Source organism: Brachyhypopomus gauderio, unplaced genomic scaffold, assembly GCF_052324685.1.
Source record: "Brachyhypopomus gauderio isolate BG-103 unplaced genomic scaffold, BGAUD_0.2 sc34, whole genome shotgun sequence".
In the NCBI taxonomy this organism is placed as follows: domain Eukaryota; kingdom Metazoa; phylum Chordata; class Actinopteri; order Gymnotiformes; family Hypopomidae; genus Brachyhypopomus; species Brachyhypopomus gauderio.
In genome coordinates, this window is record NW_027506866.1 from 2,272,121 (window position 1) to 2,290,317 (window position 18,197).

The window sequence follows — 18,197 nt, forward strand, 5'->3', positions numbered from 1 at the left end:
CCTCCTCCCTCACCTCCTGCAACAGACCAGACAGCTGACCACACTCACACACACACACACACTCCTCCTCTCTCTTTGTCTTTTCTTCCTCCACGTCCAGCTCAGTCTCCTCTGCCACGCTGCTCCTGCTCGCTGTCCCGCGAACCGTCTCCGGCCTCAGCCAGCAGAGGGCGCTATTGTTCTTCAGTGGCTCTTGCAGTCCACCAGAGGGTTTGGAGAGTGAGGAAGAGGATGGAGGGGAGGAAGGCTCCAACATCATCCTGTAACACCCAACAGTGTAATGTTACCAATCATGACACACACACTACTCACAAAGTTATAGACATGTTTGGCTTTCAGGTGAAATTTATGGAAAACGTTCACACCTCAGTGATATTATACAGTATCTTGAAAGTAGAAACATGCAATTGTGATTTCCTCACTTAAAACAATTTATTGAAACAAAGTCAAATTCTCCGAGTCAATTTGCTGAACTTGTGAGCATTTGTGCATTCTGACTTGGAAGTCACATAATCTGACTGCATGACAGAAGTAGATTTAAGATTAAATATGAAAATGTTCAAGGACGATGTCCAAATTTTGAACTGAATTGAAGTTGAATTATCAAAAGCTGTGTGTGTCTATGCATGTGTGTGCGTGTGTTGACCACATTCTGGTATCAACAGCATTAATGAGACCAACCTCTCTGCCACTTGTGGTCTCATCTTCTCATCTTCCTCTCTCTCTCCATCTTTCTCATCCTGAGACTAACAGACGAATGGATAAATGGATGGATGGATGGACGGAAAGGAAGAAGACAAAAAGAAACACTGAAAGAAAGAAACACTCTGGTGCATGACCTCAAATAAAACCCTAACCTCAAATAAACTTTGAGGTCTCCTCACTTATGCCACTGCTATAGTGTTTGTAGAGAAAGACAGGCAGACAGACAGAGAGAGGGAGGGAGGGAGGGAGAGACATATAGGAAGAGAGGCAGTGTGAGTGTTAATGAGTACCTGCAAGGGTGGGTCAGGGCTGTGGTCTCTTAACGGAGTGAGATCTTGGCGTTCTGGTTCGGATCTCTCCTCCACAGGAGCACTGCCACTGACTTCACTGTCCTGCTCATACACAGACAAACACACCAACACATGCAAACACATATACATGAACATGCATGTACAGACATTCACAAGATCATTGTGTGTGTGTGTGTGTGTGTGTGTGTGTGTGTGTGTGTTTGCGAAAGGTAGAGCAAGGTGCTACAGTAACACCAAGATCACGTGAGCACACACAGTGATGTTAGTGGCGCTGTATAAATGTGTGTGAAAAGCTATAATGTGTGAGTGAGGGAGAGTGAAGAACATCGTGGCCACCTCATACTGCAGTCCCCCTTTCAGGATGTCCAGGTCCAAGTGTATGTTCTGCAACAGGTCTGATGACCCTAGCAGACTCTACGTACACACAAACACACACCGCAACACGGATACAGAAAATCATTCCTCATACTTTACTGCACTGTAAAGACTACAAAGGTGACAGTGAGCTAAAAATCAGAGCATTACATTCTAGCGGGTGTTTTCACCTCATGGACAGACGCCGCCTTCTGCTCTTCATCCTCCTCTTCATCCACCTCCAGATCTGAATTAAATATGGGCGGAGCCAGACTCTCCAGCTGTCGTCCTCTTAGCGAATGCAAATTTGTTCCGGATACATCCTAAGATACACACCATCATACGCTCTACACCTCTGCCATGAACTCAGACCTCCATCACTTCAAAGTCAATTTGGTAAAAGCTAAACTTTGCAGAGGAGTGACGTGTTCTTTTACCTCCAGTGACGTATGTAGGGTTTGTTCTTACACCACCTTATAAAAGTATACAATGAGGTTTCATTCCCCTACTAGAGGATATAGACTGTACATGTTCACCCCTACTAGAGGATATAGACTGTACATGTTCACCCCTACTAGAGGATATAGACCGTACATGTTCACCCCTACTAGAGGATATAGACCGTACATTTACCCCTACTAGAGGATATAGACTGTACATGTTCACCCCTACTAGAGGATATAGACTGTACATGTTCACCCCTACTAGAGGATATAGACCGTACATATTCACCCCTACTAGAGGATATAGACCGTACATGTTCACCCCTACTAGAGGATATAGACCGTACATTTACCCCTAGTGAGGACTTTAAAGGATGAAGGTCTGTGGAGTTGCCCAGGGAACCTCGCAGTCCTGGAACTGAAAGGTCACACATCCCTCTCAGTGGAGCCAGAGGAGCCAGCAGCTGAGAGACAGTGATAGAGTGAGTGAGTGAGTGAGTGTGTGTGAGAGAGAGAGAGAGAGAGAGAGAGAGAGAGAGAGAGAGAGAGAGAGAGAGGGAGAGAGAGAGCTTTAGCAGAATGGCACACACAATTTAGCTTTCTTTCTCCTTTCTGCTCAACTTTAGGCGACTGCTGTCCTAAATCTTTTGATATACTTCGATGAGCAAATAATTGTTCAATTCATTTCAGTGTTATTAGAAACACAGCAGTCAAGAATGTGTAGAATGGAAGAGAAAGTGTGACAAATATAACTGCTGTGTAACAAAATACATTTTAGGGTACACAGATCCAAACTCACTCTTGGGGCCTTCAGTCCCTCTGGTTCCTTCTTTTTTTTCTCCTTCTTCTTCTTCTTCTTCTTCTCCTTGTTCTTTGTGGTTCCTGTGGAGGCGGAGCCTGAGATGGCAGAGGTAGTCCGGCCGTGGTGAGCACGCTCCCGCTCCTGGGCCACTAGTTGGCGGTAGTGCTCATCACAGGGGTGGTCCCAGGTGGACTGGCCCGTGGAGAAGTTGAAGTAATAAACTTCTCCAGTCACATCCTGACTGGAGAGTAGGAAAGGGAGACAAGCTCATCACATAGATAAACACACACATAAAAACACATGACATGTAGACAAGCCTAGGTTCTCCAGCACAGGACTGTCCACAAAGGTGTCAACAGGACAACATCTGAAACACTGAGTGGTGCTCTGGGTCTCATTGCTCAGATTAATAGTGCCAGAAGGCCAAGTCTACAAGCAAATCTGCTGCATAGAGTGATGAAATATTAATTTTATACTTTGCAATTGTTAGTTTTGGGGACAACTAACATTAAATATCTCCTGGATCTTGTCTTTGTGTGTTTTATCTATGAAGGTACTGACACCACTGTCACACCTGACAATAAGGTCATACTTTCCCCCAAACCATTTGAATACAGAATCCAAAAATGATTTCATATGTTAAAATGTGTCTGATCTTTCATGTCACATCAAACTCCCCAACTTCAAAAAAATCATCTTCTGCCTGTTATATTTTCTCTTGCCCAATCTTATTTCCCAGTCAAATTATTCAGTCTTCTCCAGACTTGCAGTTCCATGGTCTTTAAAAAAAAGTTGGGCTGTCTAATTTGCTCATCTAATCACCTAGGTCATAAGTGATTTAATGCCCACTTCTTGCAAGCTTCCAGAGAGTCCGTGTGACATTATGACACTCACAATGAAGTCCTGATGCATCCTACCTCTATAAATGGTACTTAAAATTATAACTGAGTTACAGGGGACAAAGGGCCTTGGTACGTCAGGTAATCAAGAACCTGAATGAATGGGCCAGCATGAATGAGACGTAGAGTTCTTGGAATGGAAGCCATTCCTCAATTAAGGGCACATTAGAGTATGCTTGGATTTTTCTAAAGGGAACCAACACTCACACCAACGCTCACTGCTCTGTGTGTAAGGATAAGAAAACTGTTTCATTATGGGTGACTGTATGAGAATGAGCTTGTCCTACCAGGGTTTCCATTCAGGAGGTAGTGGGGCTACAGCCACCTCTCTGGCCAGCCATAGGAGCTCTGGCTCCCTCTCAGGGTCAATGCCAATTTGTCTGGCAAAATCATGGATATCTGAGGAGCAATACAGATAAGAAGAATATACCCACAATAAGTATGATATTTTCAAATCAAGACAAAATCCCACAAATTCAAATATTTAAGTCCATAATGCATGGAGATTGATTCTATGTTATAAAGTGTAGCTATAGCTTGGACGAACATACAGGAGTCCCAACTGGAACTGTGTTGTTAATATTATTACTATATATTATAATATTATTATATATTATTAAGTTATTATGTCAATGTTATAATTTAGTTTTTAAATGATGGAACTGTTGTAGCTTGTAGACTTTATCAATGGTGGATATTAAATTATACAATTTCAGTAACATATATTAAAGTTCAGGGCCGGAGTTCAGGGCCACTTTTTCAGCCCGGGAGTTTCATGCCCAAATCCGGCCCAAAATTATTTTTCCATCCCAATCGGCCCAAACTAGAGATTGACATGAGCCGGACCATCGAGAATCCTCCCGAATCTCCCGATTAGCCACTCCGGCTCTGTTAAAGTTTTATCCGGGGTCCTAAACTGTAACAGGTAGTATGCGACAGCTAATGTACCTTGTTCAGATGGGATATAATTCTCATCATAATCCTCTTCCAGGATCAACTGGTCTCCAACTGGTCTCTGAAGGGCATCTGCTGTCATGTTGATTGAACATTAAGAAAAAGATTATGAATAACAGTGCAGTAGACAGATCACCTCGCCATATTGTCTCTAAACTCTCCGTGGTACCGTTCGCTAGGCTAACCTAACTAACTAGCCAATAATAGAATTCCATAGCAATAATAGCGTCCACAGCAACCGTAGCATTCCACAAAAAGCAACGTTATACCCAAAATACCCAAATACCCACCAGCAGGCTGGAGGTTGACTGGATCCATCTGTTTCAGGACCTCGCCTTGAACATGGGGCTGAGCAAGGTGTCTCTGCCTCTCCATGTCAGGGCCTAAATGCAAAACACCAACCCAGGGCACAGAGGAATGTGTACTGTTAAGATCATCAGGTCTATAAGAAGGGCTACAGTGCCATTTGAATTCATTACAATGTTGAAGAATATGTCATGTCATATTTTCTGATAAAACTGATGTTTTACTGGTCAGGTCATGTGCAGAAAGCTGATGGTTCTGCACCTCTGCCAGTCCTTACAAACAAATGTAATAAATGTTTTTTTTCTACTTCATCATGCATGGTTATTTGGTTTGTTGAATACGCATGTAATCTTCAGTGTTACACAGTACCAGTGTGGAGTGGTCCTTCTACAGGGGTGTTAACATGGCCGACATCTGGGGGTCCCGCCGTCCTTCTGTGAGGGAAGGGTGCTGGTCCACAGGGATCCGTGTGGATCACTGTCGCTTGGGGGTTGTAGGGCACACCTGAAAATCCCACAGCAGGTAAAGTGAAACCCAGCACGCCTCTCAGTGAGGCTCAAATGCCTTGTAAGTGTTTCCCAATGAACAAGTGATTATAAGAAGGGCTATGGTGCCATGTGATGTCATCAGAATGTGGGGAGAAAGAATTTAAGAATTTAAGAATTTGTGATGTCATGTTAGAAATCTGTTTCTTTTTAAAAATGTTTATTTTTATTTGCTTTTTCCATGGTCAAAGAAATCAAAGAAATAACCCATGGTCTATTAATTATATTATCCTGTACCATGTGTAAATGTAAAATAAAGATCTTGACAGTTGACAGTAGAATAAATATACATGTTATTTTTCTGAACCTTAGAAACCTACTACATAAATGTGTATATTTAATTTTTTATTATTATGATTAAGCCTATGGAAATCCATACTCATAAGAACTAAATATACTGTCTTACATAGAAGTATAAAATTATGTATAGTATATGAAAATGTATTTTTCTCACCATGAGTGGTAAAACCTGGTGTGTCTATGAAGTTCTTCTGTTCCTGCCCAGGCCTTGGCTGGTCGGTTCTCCTGTGGAAAAAACTCATTCTCGAGATAAAAAATTAGAAAGAATAGAAAGATAGAAAGATATACAACAAATAGAAAGATATGGGATTGTAAATTAAATATTATTTGTGAGATTTGTAATATTTGTAAGTATTGTAAATCACAGCAAAATGTCATGCGACTACTTCTCAGCTTTTCAGCATCGAAATTGAAATCCAAACATTCCACCTTCCCAACCAAACATTCTAATCCAAACATTCCAAAGTTGAGTAGCACGTCATATCACAATTTCCTATTTTTTTAACTAAAACACCAAATCAGCCAGGCTGCTACAATAACCTGATGCAGCCTGGCTTGTACCCAAAGGGTTCATACCAGAGACCGTATATATATCAGTAGCGAACCGTGACCATTAAAAGTGGGCCCCCCTTTCCTAATTAACTGCAATAAATAAAAAATAAAAAACTGAGACGACAGTACAGCTTTAGAAACGCAATAAACAATAATATCTGTACTAGATAACTTTTTAAGCAAAATAAGGTTCCAACAATATGGTCCACAGCTCCGTGATCCTCTTTGTAAACAACGCGCACGTCAGCTAGCGTCGCCACAGCGGGCGGAAATTATCATACAGTTAAGCCCGCCCACTAAGAGGGAAGATATGATTGGTCAATTTTACTGTCATTTGAAACTAGGTGCACGCACCACTTCGTCGTTTGGTGTAAGGATGTAACCATATTTCCGGTTGGTATGCGGAAGTGCAGATGTTTATGGCCGAGTCTATGAAATTCACAAGGTGCCTGTTGGAGTTACCGAAATTTACCGTCAACGATGTGCGTCGTATTGTCAGAGCATCAAGTACAACGCCACAGAGTAAACTTGAAAAGGGTTTCAAGTTCTACGTTTCATCCTACCTCTGCAATTTTGAAGGTAAGTGGCTGACGCTAGTTAGCTAGCTAGCCTGAGGTGGCAGTCTAATGAAGTGATGTTGTTTTTAGTAACGAACCGACCTGTCCTAGTACTAGAAATGCCTTTTAAAAACATGTTTGTATTTCTGATGGAAGTATCAGGCAAAAGTAAGGCTAACGAGATAACAGTGAGGGCTCACTGCTACAGATCTATGAAGAAAACAGATACGCCACACCAGCTGAGAGTAGGACTGGTTAAAATGACACGAGTTCTGTTCAGTGTCACGTTCAAAGTTCTGTTGAACAAGTTCAAAAGTTAGTTCAGCACAAGTTCAATCTTTTATCCTTGCTCTTACTTCACGTAAGCTGTGATAGCCATAGGCATTGGTTTTCAAAGCTTACAATGGTAGCCAAATGCAGAGTAGCTGAGTGGGAATCATTAGCAGTCTGTTTTGCCTATAGTAAACAAATGGGAGTTTATTTTACAGTTCGAGCTATTGTTATCTACCTCTATGACTCAAAAGCAGAATATAGTCCACCTCAGCTATTATTCAAACTGCATTTTCTAAAATCTGTCAATCTGTCTTCCATATCTTTTATCTTCTTTATTAACATATGGCTTCAACACTTACACCTATTAACATATTCTGATAACACTCTTCAAGAAGCAGTTGAAGTAAAACCTGCACTGTTCTGTTGTTGGTGGTGGAAACAACAAAATAATATAAATATAAGTAGGCCTGTTTCACTCCTATGTGTAAGCATTTCATCTGGAGTGAAAATGAAGTTTAAATCTAAAATATATTTTATAGTTTATAGTTGCTCAGTGAACTAGTAGATTGAACCATGCACAACACTGTAGAATAGAAAGACAGTATAGCCAAGTGTTTTAGGAGTGATGCAAAACAGCACAAACGTTACATGAGACAATAGACAAGTGACATTCATAGGGTTGCAACGGTATGAGATTTTCACGGTATGATAACCGTCTCAGAAAATACCGCGGTATCACGGTTATCACGGTATCACAGTTAGTTTGTATATTATTAAAAGATACACCGACCCTTAAAGAAATTACAACAAGTTATTTTTGTTCAATTAACTATTTATTGTAGAAACCTGGAACTATTGTATACAAAATGTGTCCTTTAAAAAAATAAGCTGTACACATGTTTATATAAATACTGCAAAATTAGAGAAACCTAAATCATGGATTTCAGTACAATTATTTAAGTTTAAATTATTTAATATCTGATAAACTCAGCCTGGGTCAGTGTCTGATCAACAACTGTTGTAAACGTCCGTTGTACTGCCAAGTTGGAATATAACCAGATACTGCAGGAAGAGAGGATTTATTTCTGACATCATCACAATAGAGATTTCTATTTTAAGGTTTTCACACCGAGTCTGGTTTTAACATATCAAAAACAGGTACGTTAGAATTTGAACGCATGTAAATTAATAGCGTCTTTCACATCCAGTGAAAGCAAGGACCATAAAAAGCTAGGTTTATACTTTCACTAGTGACCGTAGCACGCGACTCCGCACAGTTCTTTTGTCTTACGTTAACAAATACGAGCCTCTTTTAATTCCAGGATGAAACATGAGAGAACGTGAAGACGTTAAGATTGGGCGTTTTGGAAATAAACAACCATTAAATAATGTGATGAAAAAGCGAATTATTTCGAGTATATTTATAAATATTTAACTTAATTAAGTTTAAGGTGCTGGGAAATATTGAAACGGACCTTTAAAGTGACGTACAAGTGTTTTAATTCCACCTTTTAAACGTGTATGAATCCTGCAAACATGACTTTGTTCATTTCGCTGAGGCGCAGTGCGCGCAAAGTTACAAAATTCGAGAGGTGCACGACCTCGCGAATCGACAGCGCGCGAGACCCTCGCGCACGGGCGGAGCCACCGCGATTACGTCATTTTCGCCGCTGGTTTTAGTTTAGCTTTTTTTTTGTTAAAAAAAAGCGGAGCGGAGTTGCGCATGCGCGGGTCAGTTTCTCCGCTGGCTTGCTTTTTACCGGTAATAAGCAAACGCACACGGTATGATAACCGTGCATTTTAATACCGTGGTATACCGTGAAACCGGTTACCGCTGCAACCCTAGACATTCACCACTAACAACATGATGGGACAGAAATTGCGCCTATTGACATTGCTGAAGTCTTCTTTTCAAGATATTACATTTTGCCTCTTGTGTATTTCAGATGACATTACGTGATTCAATGCCAGTTGTGCTCATTAACAGCAACTGCTCTTGTGTTGCTGGTTGCGGAATCTGCAACCACTTGGTTGCATTGCTTTTCCAGACTGCTCATTATTCTGAATCTGGCATGTCTGTCGTGCCTCCTGTCCTTTCATGCACACAGACAGAACAGAAGTGGCATAAACCACCAACAATGGTTTGTCTTATTTCATTATTTAATGTTAGTTAATGTATCACAGTCACTTTACTAACACCATCTTTTAAATTAATAGGGGGTGAAGCCTGGACCCGTGGATGCCATGGTTGTCCTAAAGCCAAAACCAGGTGCTACTACAGCCAGTGGAGTTAGGTATGTAGTACCAAATTTAATAGGCAGATTACAGTGTGTGGTAAAAAAATAAATGCTTTTGATCATCTGATAAGACCCTGTTCTCTTCAAAATTTAATTTAGCCTCGTTGTACTTCAGATGACATGTGATATGTGATTCACAATCAGTTGTGCTGGTGAACAGATTACAATGTGTAAAAATAAATGTTATTCACTCTTCTTTTAGTACACTTTTCAAGGGCTACAGCGGTGAGCTCCCACACCGGGCCACCCTCAATCCTGGACCAGTCTACGCTGGAATGAAAGCAGATTCTCTTCCACTCATCTGCACAATGAACATCTCGCCTGACAAGCCACTTGTGGACTCCATCTTTGGGAAGGTACAAGTTGGCAGTGTATTGTCCTATCAACAACCACCACCTCCATCTGACAGTGTTGTCATACATGAGGATGCACCCCCATTCCTGAGTCTGCCACTAGAATGTTACCATCTAAGCCCACCTGAATATTAATTTGTGCCAACACACCAAGAACAGCTACACCTAAGCTCACTTTCTGTGACCTTGTCACAGTCACACCTTATTGAGGAGGCAACAAGATCCCAAAGTGCTACACCTGAGTGTCATTCACTTAGGAGAGAAAGAGTGACTGCCTCACATTTCAGAGAGGTGAGCCACGTTAGAGGTCCAGGTGCTGCAGAAAGCCTGGCAGAAAGGATAATCCGAGGGACAAGACAAACAGCACACATGAAGAGGGGACTTGAAATGGAAACGGGGGCCTTAAAGGACTATGCAGTTCTGAAAAACTTGAACTTGACCCACTTGAGCGTCCATCATTTGGGCTTGTTGAAATTAAGTGCCCAAATGCACAAAGCTATGTAGACTGCAAATTCCTCAAAGTGGCACAAGGCCTACACAGATTGAAGGAGAGCCATTGTTATTATTGGCAAATCCAGGGCCAGTTATTGATTACTGGTATGCAGTGGTGTGATTTAGTTATCTGTGCCCATGATGATATTTTTGTGCAGCGAGTTTACAGAGATAGCAGTGTATTAGAAGAGGTGAAAAGGAGGTGTGACATGTTTTTCTTTAACACTTACATGCCAAAATACCTCTCTATGCCCAAGCAATAGAAAATCATAATGAACTCATGAACAATTAAAACAATTTCAAATTATTCTGTCAATTGTATTACTATTGTATTCATTTCATTTTTACAAATACAGTAAAAGTTAAGAAATACATAATTTTGTATTGTGTTGTCAATTTTACATATAAAAGTGAAAGCATTTTATACTATTTATCATATTGCACTGTACCTTAACATTGCAGCCAATATTTACAGACTAGCATGACCTAAAGCAGGGGTCGGCAAGCTTTTTGACTCGGAGCCACAAAAGCAAAATAATTGGAAATTTATTTCAGTGACGATGACATGTCACTCAAGCGAACCGAAACTAAATACTGGACATTTGTGAAATTCCACCCGAACATTTTTTAAGTCTCAAAAATATTATACGTTAATTAAATACTCATTAATTCTATTCAAAAGCTGAGCTGCACGAGGCTCTGGAGCCGCGGGTTGCCGACCCCTGACCTTAAAGGGATCATTTTAAGGTTAGAGAAAATATAAAATAATAATAAATCACCATCATTCACATTACATCATCTGTCTAATTCTGGATTGAGATTAGCCATTGTTTGCCCAGGCTTTTACCAAGGGGCCATTTTGATAATTCACCAAAAGACAGGCAACAGTAAAGAATTTGGTTTATGCTCCCTGTGATTGAAAGGGGGATCACTGTGCTGAATATTTTATGTTCTTTTACTCTGCGAATCACACGCTTAACATGGACTCTCAGTCTTGCAATGGACTGTGACGTTCTGATCTCTGACCTAGACAGTTGAGCTCTCTTTGACAGAAACGTGGGTATGTGGACTTTGCATGGAACGCAGTCTTCAACAAGGAAACCCTTGTCCACCATGATGGCCATAGATGGGTCAAGGAGGGCCACAATGCCAGACTGCTTTAAGATCTCTTTATCACTGATAGCACCTTGATAAAGAGAAGACACAAAGGTCACTGCGCCATGAGGGGCTATCCCAATCAACCCTTTGAATGTACAGTGTGATTTATAAGTGGAAAACACTTCACTCTGGAGGAGAAGGGAATTTGGAGTTTGACATCTCAGTTCTGTGCAATCTAAAATTATTTGAGTGTCAGCGTAGTCCTGAAACACATCTGGGAGGTGAGTTTTCACAGTGTCCACATCTAACCAAATAGAAACAGCTCCCAATACAGTATAAAGCAAGTTGGCCCAGGTGTTAATAATACGACTAACAGTTGACCGATGTATTCTAAATCTGTGGGCCAAATCCTTTTGCATCAGTCCCAATGACAGGTAGTTCATGAAGAGAAAAAACTCATCAATTGGTTGAAGAACCTGGGGAAAAAATACATTATCCTATTGTCATATTACATTATGACTATCAAAACTTCTTTTGATGTAAAGATTAATTTGAAAATGATGACATAACATGCTTTGTATGGACAAGACGAAAACATTTACCGTTGCACTGGCAGAGTGAGGGACCTGATCAGTCTTCTCAACAGTCTGTGCTCTTGTAACCCGTATGATGTGGGTGGCTGGCTCTATTTGCTTCCAAAAGCCCATGAGGTGGGCATGGCTTGCAAATCTGTGGAATATAAAAGTTATATATAAAGTTATATAATGGCTAATTCATTCACAATGTATTTCAGACACCAGAGAAGGCCCATCCGTGTACTGTGTCCTGCCATATTTTTTATTTACCTGGTAAAGAATCGTATGTCATCATCAGAGGCAGAAAACCGCTCCAAACAGAACTTGCTGCTGACAGTTAAGTCTTCAATTTGTTTTCGGAGCCTTGGTATCTCCTCGCGTAGCTCTTCATTTTCATTGAGGGAGAGATCAAGAGCAGCAGGCTCATTACTGACGCAGTAGTCATGTTCATGACACGGTAAGGGGTCATCATCATCATGGTCAGTCTGCATCTCTGTTAGATCAGTGTTGGGTGGACGCTCTGTTCTTTCCCATACTCCAGGTCGTGGAGTTGGAATAGTATAGTTATTCCATTGAAATAGTACAGGAAAAGCTCCAGGTCGCAGTCGTTGTCGTCCAGTAGGATTGGGAGGTTCGAGCAGCGATAAAATATCGCAAACACACACGGGAAGTACTCGTGATAATAAAATGATCTCTCCTGATCTTAACCACCCATTGTTTCTGCAGTTCTGAGTCCTTTGGAAAGGTGTGGAAGCTCAGGTAGGAATTACACCTTGTCGATGCTGTGCACAATGGTACACAGCAGTGGTGGTTGGACCTGCTGTCTGTACGTTGTTGAAACGATACTTTTTTTTGTTTAACTGTCATGTTTAGGACACGTAAACGGACAGGAGATGAAGGAAACTTCCAAGTAAATAACGGTAAATATGCTCGTTACAAGACTGGTGAGGTGAATAGCTAGCACAGTGTACGCTTTCAATGGCTACCGGATGTCAACAACCATCCTAAACTTTTAGCAGAAATTACGTCACTTAACAGCGTGCTCATATGCCATTGTCCCCTGATTGTCCTCATGTATTATTGTTTGTGTGTATTTGTAACTTTCCATATTCCCCAGTAATTGTTCTAGGTAAAGACACTCTTGAACAGTAGAAGCAAGTGCCATATACTCTGCTTCGCATGTGGAAAGTGCAACAGTAGGTTGCTTCTTCGTCTTCCATGAAATAAGTGCGCTGTTCTCACTTAGGCTCACACAGTATCCTGTTGTACTGCGGCGATCACTGGTATCAGCTGCCCAGTCTGCATCGCTGTAGGCTTGTATACCAAGATTCTCAGAGTTGTTTCTCCTAAAGGTTAAACCTTTGTTTGATGTACCTTTAAGGTATCGCAGGACATGTTTCACAGTGACCCATTGCTCCTGTGTAGGCTCAGCTAGGTACTGTGACAGCCTGCTCACCACAAAACTCAGATCAGGCCTAGTGCAGGTTGTCAGGTATATCAGACTGCCCACGGCCTCTCTGTACATTCTGATGTCTGTCATTTTAACTGCATCATCACTGTATTCAAGCTTTTGCTCACAAGGAGTTTGTGACACTTGGTTTTGTGTGAATCCATTTTCTGTTAAACAATTATGTAAAACCCTATTCCAATTTCGTCCAGACTGTTTGAGTCCATAAAGTGATTTCTCCAGCTTGTATACTACACCCTCTTTTTCTTGATAACCCTCTGGTGTATTTATGTAGACCTCATAGTCGATGGGGGCGTGTAAGAACGCCGTTTTCACATCCATCTGGTGGACCAGTAAATTTTCCTGTACTGCCTTTTGTAACACAACTCTTATACTCGTTAGGTCTGCTGTTGGTGAAAACGTTTCCCCATAGTCTACTCCCATTTTCTGGCTGTAGCCCTTAGCGGTAAATCGAGCCTTGTATTGGTCATTCCCATCTACACCAGACTTGATTGCGTAAACCCACCTACCCCCCACGGGTTTCTTGCCCACTGCTAGTGTTGTTGGGGTGAAGGTTTTGTTCTCATTCAGAGATTGGATTTCTTCATCCATTGCTTTTCTCCATTCTTTTGAATTGTCTGATTGCATTGCTTCATCATAAGTCTGTGGAATGCCACACACTGCTCTACAGCAGTAGTCTACTGTGATATGCATTCCATCACTATCCTCGTCTTCAGTTACGTAGTCACCTAGGTAATTTGGTGCCCTTCTATCTCTGGTTGGATTTTTTGTGCTCGAATGGCTGTTTCCTAATCTCCTTGCTGCTTATAGCCACTAACCGTTAGATGGCGCGATTTAAACAAAAACAGGAGCACAAATGTAGCAAGGCTGCCCCCTTGTGGCGCAAAAGAGAATTAAAATGTTCACCAACTGGGATTAAACAAACTAACAAATCCCGCTGCAAGTGTGCGGGACAGAACAAATACATTATTGCTTATGTCATGTTTATCAAAATGTGTTGTACGTATTGTCTGTTGAATTGTCTTACTCTCCAAAACATTTAGACCCAACGCCTGGGTCATTAGATGCAAAAGTGCTGAACATGTCGTCATAATCTCTAAGGCATAATTTTACTTCTTTTTTTTTTTGTCGTTACATTTTGGTAATTTTTTCCTAACTTGATTAAATTATTCGCAGGTGAACATTCAGATACAGTAAAAAAGGGAATTTGTGAAGGTTTAGATCAACCAATGGTCTCAACTACAGGTCAGAGGTGCGTCTCATGAACCTTTACTGTAATTGGCAAACATTTATAGAGGCTAAACACTGCAGTATCACAAAGTCTCATAATGGAAACACAAGGCCATGTGCAGGGTGAACAGCCAAGAAGAGGAGTAAGACTGTGTGGTGTAAGGCTGAGGGGACAAAACAGTGAAATAAGGGCAACAATTGTGGACCATGTTGTACATGTAAGTCATGGTTTTACAATGGCTGAAGCTGGTCACTGGGTGCAGCTGAATATTGGAAGAACAACTGTGTCTGTGTTCAATTGTTCAAACATTTCATAGAGAAAATGTATGTAAATTCAGAAATGTGTATATTCTCTGGAGGCTGTATGTGCTCAGGTTGTTTTGAATGTGTAGAATAAGTTTCTTCTAATTTTGCAGTTTTTCCAGTCAGCTGTCTGTCTTTTCTGAATTTCAATCAGATTTGTTTTTGTCAACAAATTGCAGTGCAAACAATACAGTCAAACAATATTGCTGTACAAAATTGATTCCAGCCCAATTACTTTCTATCAGTCTCCCAAATACAGTCATGTGTAACTTTGTGTTCTGTGTAACTTTGTATTTTGTGTGTAAAATGTATTGTTTCATTTGATATACCACAGCATGTGCAGCATTCTTGAAATCAAAAGCTTAGCTAGTTTCCATCAGAATGTACTTACAGTCTGCACTGACTGTGACTTGTGACTGTAACGGGCCGCCCAATGGATGGGTTCCCTTTTGAGTCTTGGTCCTCCCGAGGTTTCTTCCTATTCCCCACCATCATAGGGAGTTTTTCCTCACCACTGTCGCCTTTGGCTTGCTCATTAGGGATATAAATAAATTTGACTTTGACTTATAGTTGCACTGACAACATGACAACATAATTATTTTGACTGCCTTGTTCATAGGCAATGGCACACAGACTAGATACTCTGATGGCACTGACAAATTGACTGACCTAAATATTTGCTTTTGAAGCAAAAACAAAGAATTTTGAGTGAATTATGTGCTTTGCAACTGTTTTGAAAATCATGATGAAAGAAATGTACCAAATCGACTGAGAAAAACTGTAAATCAAATCTAGCTACCACCAACTCTCTATCTCCACAAATATGGACTTGTGCTAAAGGGCCGCCCAGTGGAGGATGGGTTCTCTTTTGAGTCTTGGTCCTCCCGAGGTTTCTTCCTAATCTCCACCATCATGTTTTTCCTCGCCACTGTTGCCTTTGGCTTGCTCATTAGGGATCTGGACCCATATGATTGTAAAGCTGCTTTGTGACAACATGTTTTGTAAAATGCGCTATATAAATAAATTTGACTTGACTATCTATCTCTATCTCTCTCTCTATCTATCTATCTCTCTATCTATCTATCTATCTATCTATCTATCTATCTATCTATATATCTATCTTTCTCTCCAGAGATGGGTAGAGGTTCACCAATCTGTCAATATTGCATCTAAATATTTTCTAAAAAGAAGTGCAAATATTTTAGCCAAGACTGTATACAGTTTTATATTATTAGTCAAAAACGTTCTAATCACTTACTTTAAGTCAATACAATGAATAAGATATTAACTGATTTTAAATAAGAACCCTGATTACAAAATGCAAAACAGAATGTACATTTCCTAGGACATATGTTATGAAGGTGCAGTTGGTGCAGTGAGATTGCTGTTTATCCATTTCTATTTTTATTGTGCTTTATTTCAGACCAACATGCTGTCACTAAGTGGAGGCCACACAATAAAGAGAACGATATGGTGGATCTCCAGCAAGGTCTTCACCCCAAACCTGGCAAAAAGCCTTAACTGGTGTGGCAGGGGACACAAGCGAGTATTAAAACAGACAGCCTGTGGACAGCTTATTATTGGTGAGTATATTGGAACGACTTACATGTTACATTTTTAGCTTTAGCATGAAGCGCATAGCATTTACGGACTCTTATAGGTCATGTGGTTTTTAAAGTTTTACGGCAAAATGACTGGTAAATAACAACACCTTTGTATATTTTGGAAAATACTACTCCTCCTCCAATTACTTACTATGCTTGTAACCTAATACCTTAAGCCTAGCCTAATAACAGATACATTAGATGATTTATTTCTTACATGCAGTTTACTTAATGTATTCAGGGTAATATAACTGATAAATGTGTAGCCCTTATGCCTCTTTAACAAGAATAGTAATAATATTCTACATTTTGACACACAGCTGCCGCAGTGAAGAACCCAGCGCTACCCGCTCCCATGAAAGCAGAGGCTGAATAATGCCTAAAAGACTACCTCCACCTGGCACCAGCAAGACGCTCATCTTTAATTTGTTAATTACACGTTTGTTGCATATTGTTGATTTTCTGTTAAATAAACATGTTAACTGAAAATCCCTTTCACTTAATTTTGTTTTGTGGTAATAATATTAATAATATTAATTAATTACATAAAATAATATAGCATAATTTTCCAGTGTATATTTCTGTTTGAGTCTTTAGGCTTCTTAGTGGCTCATACGATCGCGCTGCTTGTGTATTTCGTAGCTTTAACTTAGGGAGGAAGAAGAATATAAAATCTAGCTTTAATTGTAATTCAATCTGGTTTGATTTTAAATGCCACATTCACAGGGTTGCCAACTTTTGACGTTCGCTTGGAGTGAGATTTTAACCTGGAGCCGGTGGCGAGTGTATTTTGTTGAGCGGGGGGTGGCGAACGTAAAATGGACACAGATTCCGGTGGATGGCGCCAGAGCTAGCGAACTAGTAACGTATTGAATCATATATGTGGATCTGGGGTAAATAAACTGGATATTTTTTTTCTGTGTGAGATATCGGAAGTGTGGCGTGAGAGCGTGTGAAAACGGTCAAATGCGTGTGTCTCACGCTCAATGCGTGAGAGTTGGCAACCCTGCATTCAGGTACGTTCAGATGCTGCATTTTAGCTATAGCCTACTGTACATATAAGTCTGGAATGCAGCGTATGAACGTCATTTTGGCATCCAAGCCTGCCGTTTAAAAGACGTACTGCAGATGAATAAACGCCGTATTAAATAGTCTAGGAGAGATCTCATAAGCGTCTCCGAGACGCAGGCGCGATCATGACGCAGCCAGATAGGTCTGTAATGCAGCTGCTGGAGGTCTTTCACGATCCACCACAGACTATCAGAGACGTGTTGGCGATGAGCACGCGCTCTTAAATACGTATTCCAGACGAACTGTGTTACATCCAGCAGAGTCTCTGAGATGTACATGTGCTATCAGTTTATCCTTCTATACAACCCCCTTCACCAAGCGTTCGGCTGAAGAATTAAAAGCATAAAGGAGTTTGTAGTGGACAGACCCAATTTTAGGGTTCGTACGACTGCTTGAAATACTTGGAAATACTTTCATTTTAATGTTGCTTTTTCAGATTAAAAAAAAAGTGTTGGATATTGGCTAAAGCATTTGAAGATGCTTGAAATGAACTGTGTTTCGTTTCGCAACAAATAGCTATTTGACTGAATGGTTCGCTTATATAACGTTACAAATATATAAGTTACAAATACATAAGAAATGTATCAACCTCTTGTAATTCCAGCGGTAAACTCGAGAGTGCATTAAGACGTTAAGATTGTGTGCTTTGAAAATAAACTACCATTAAATAAAATATTGCTAGTTTGTTAGGTAAGGTAGAGCTAC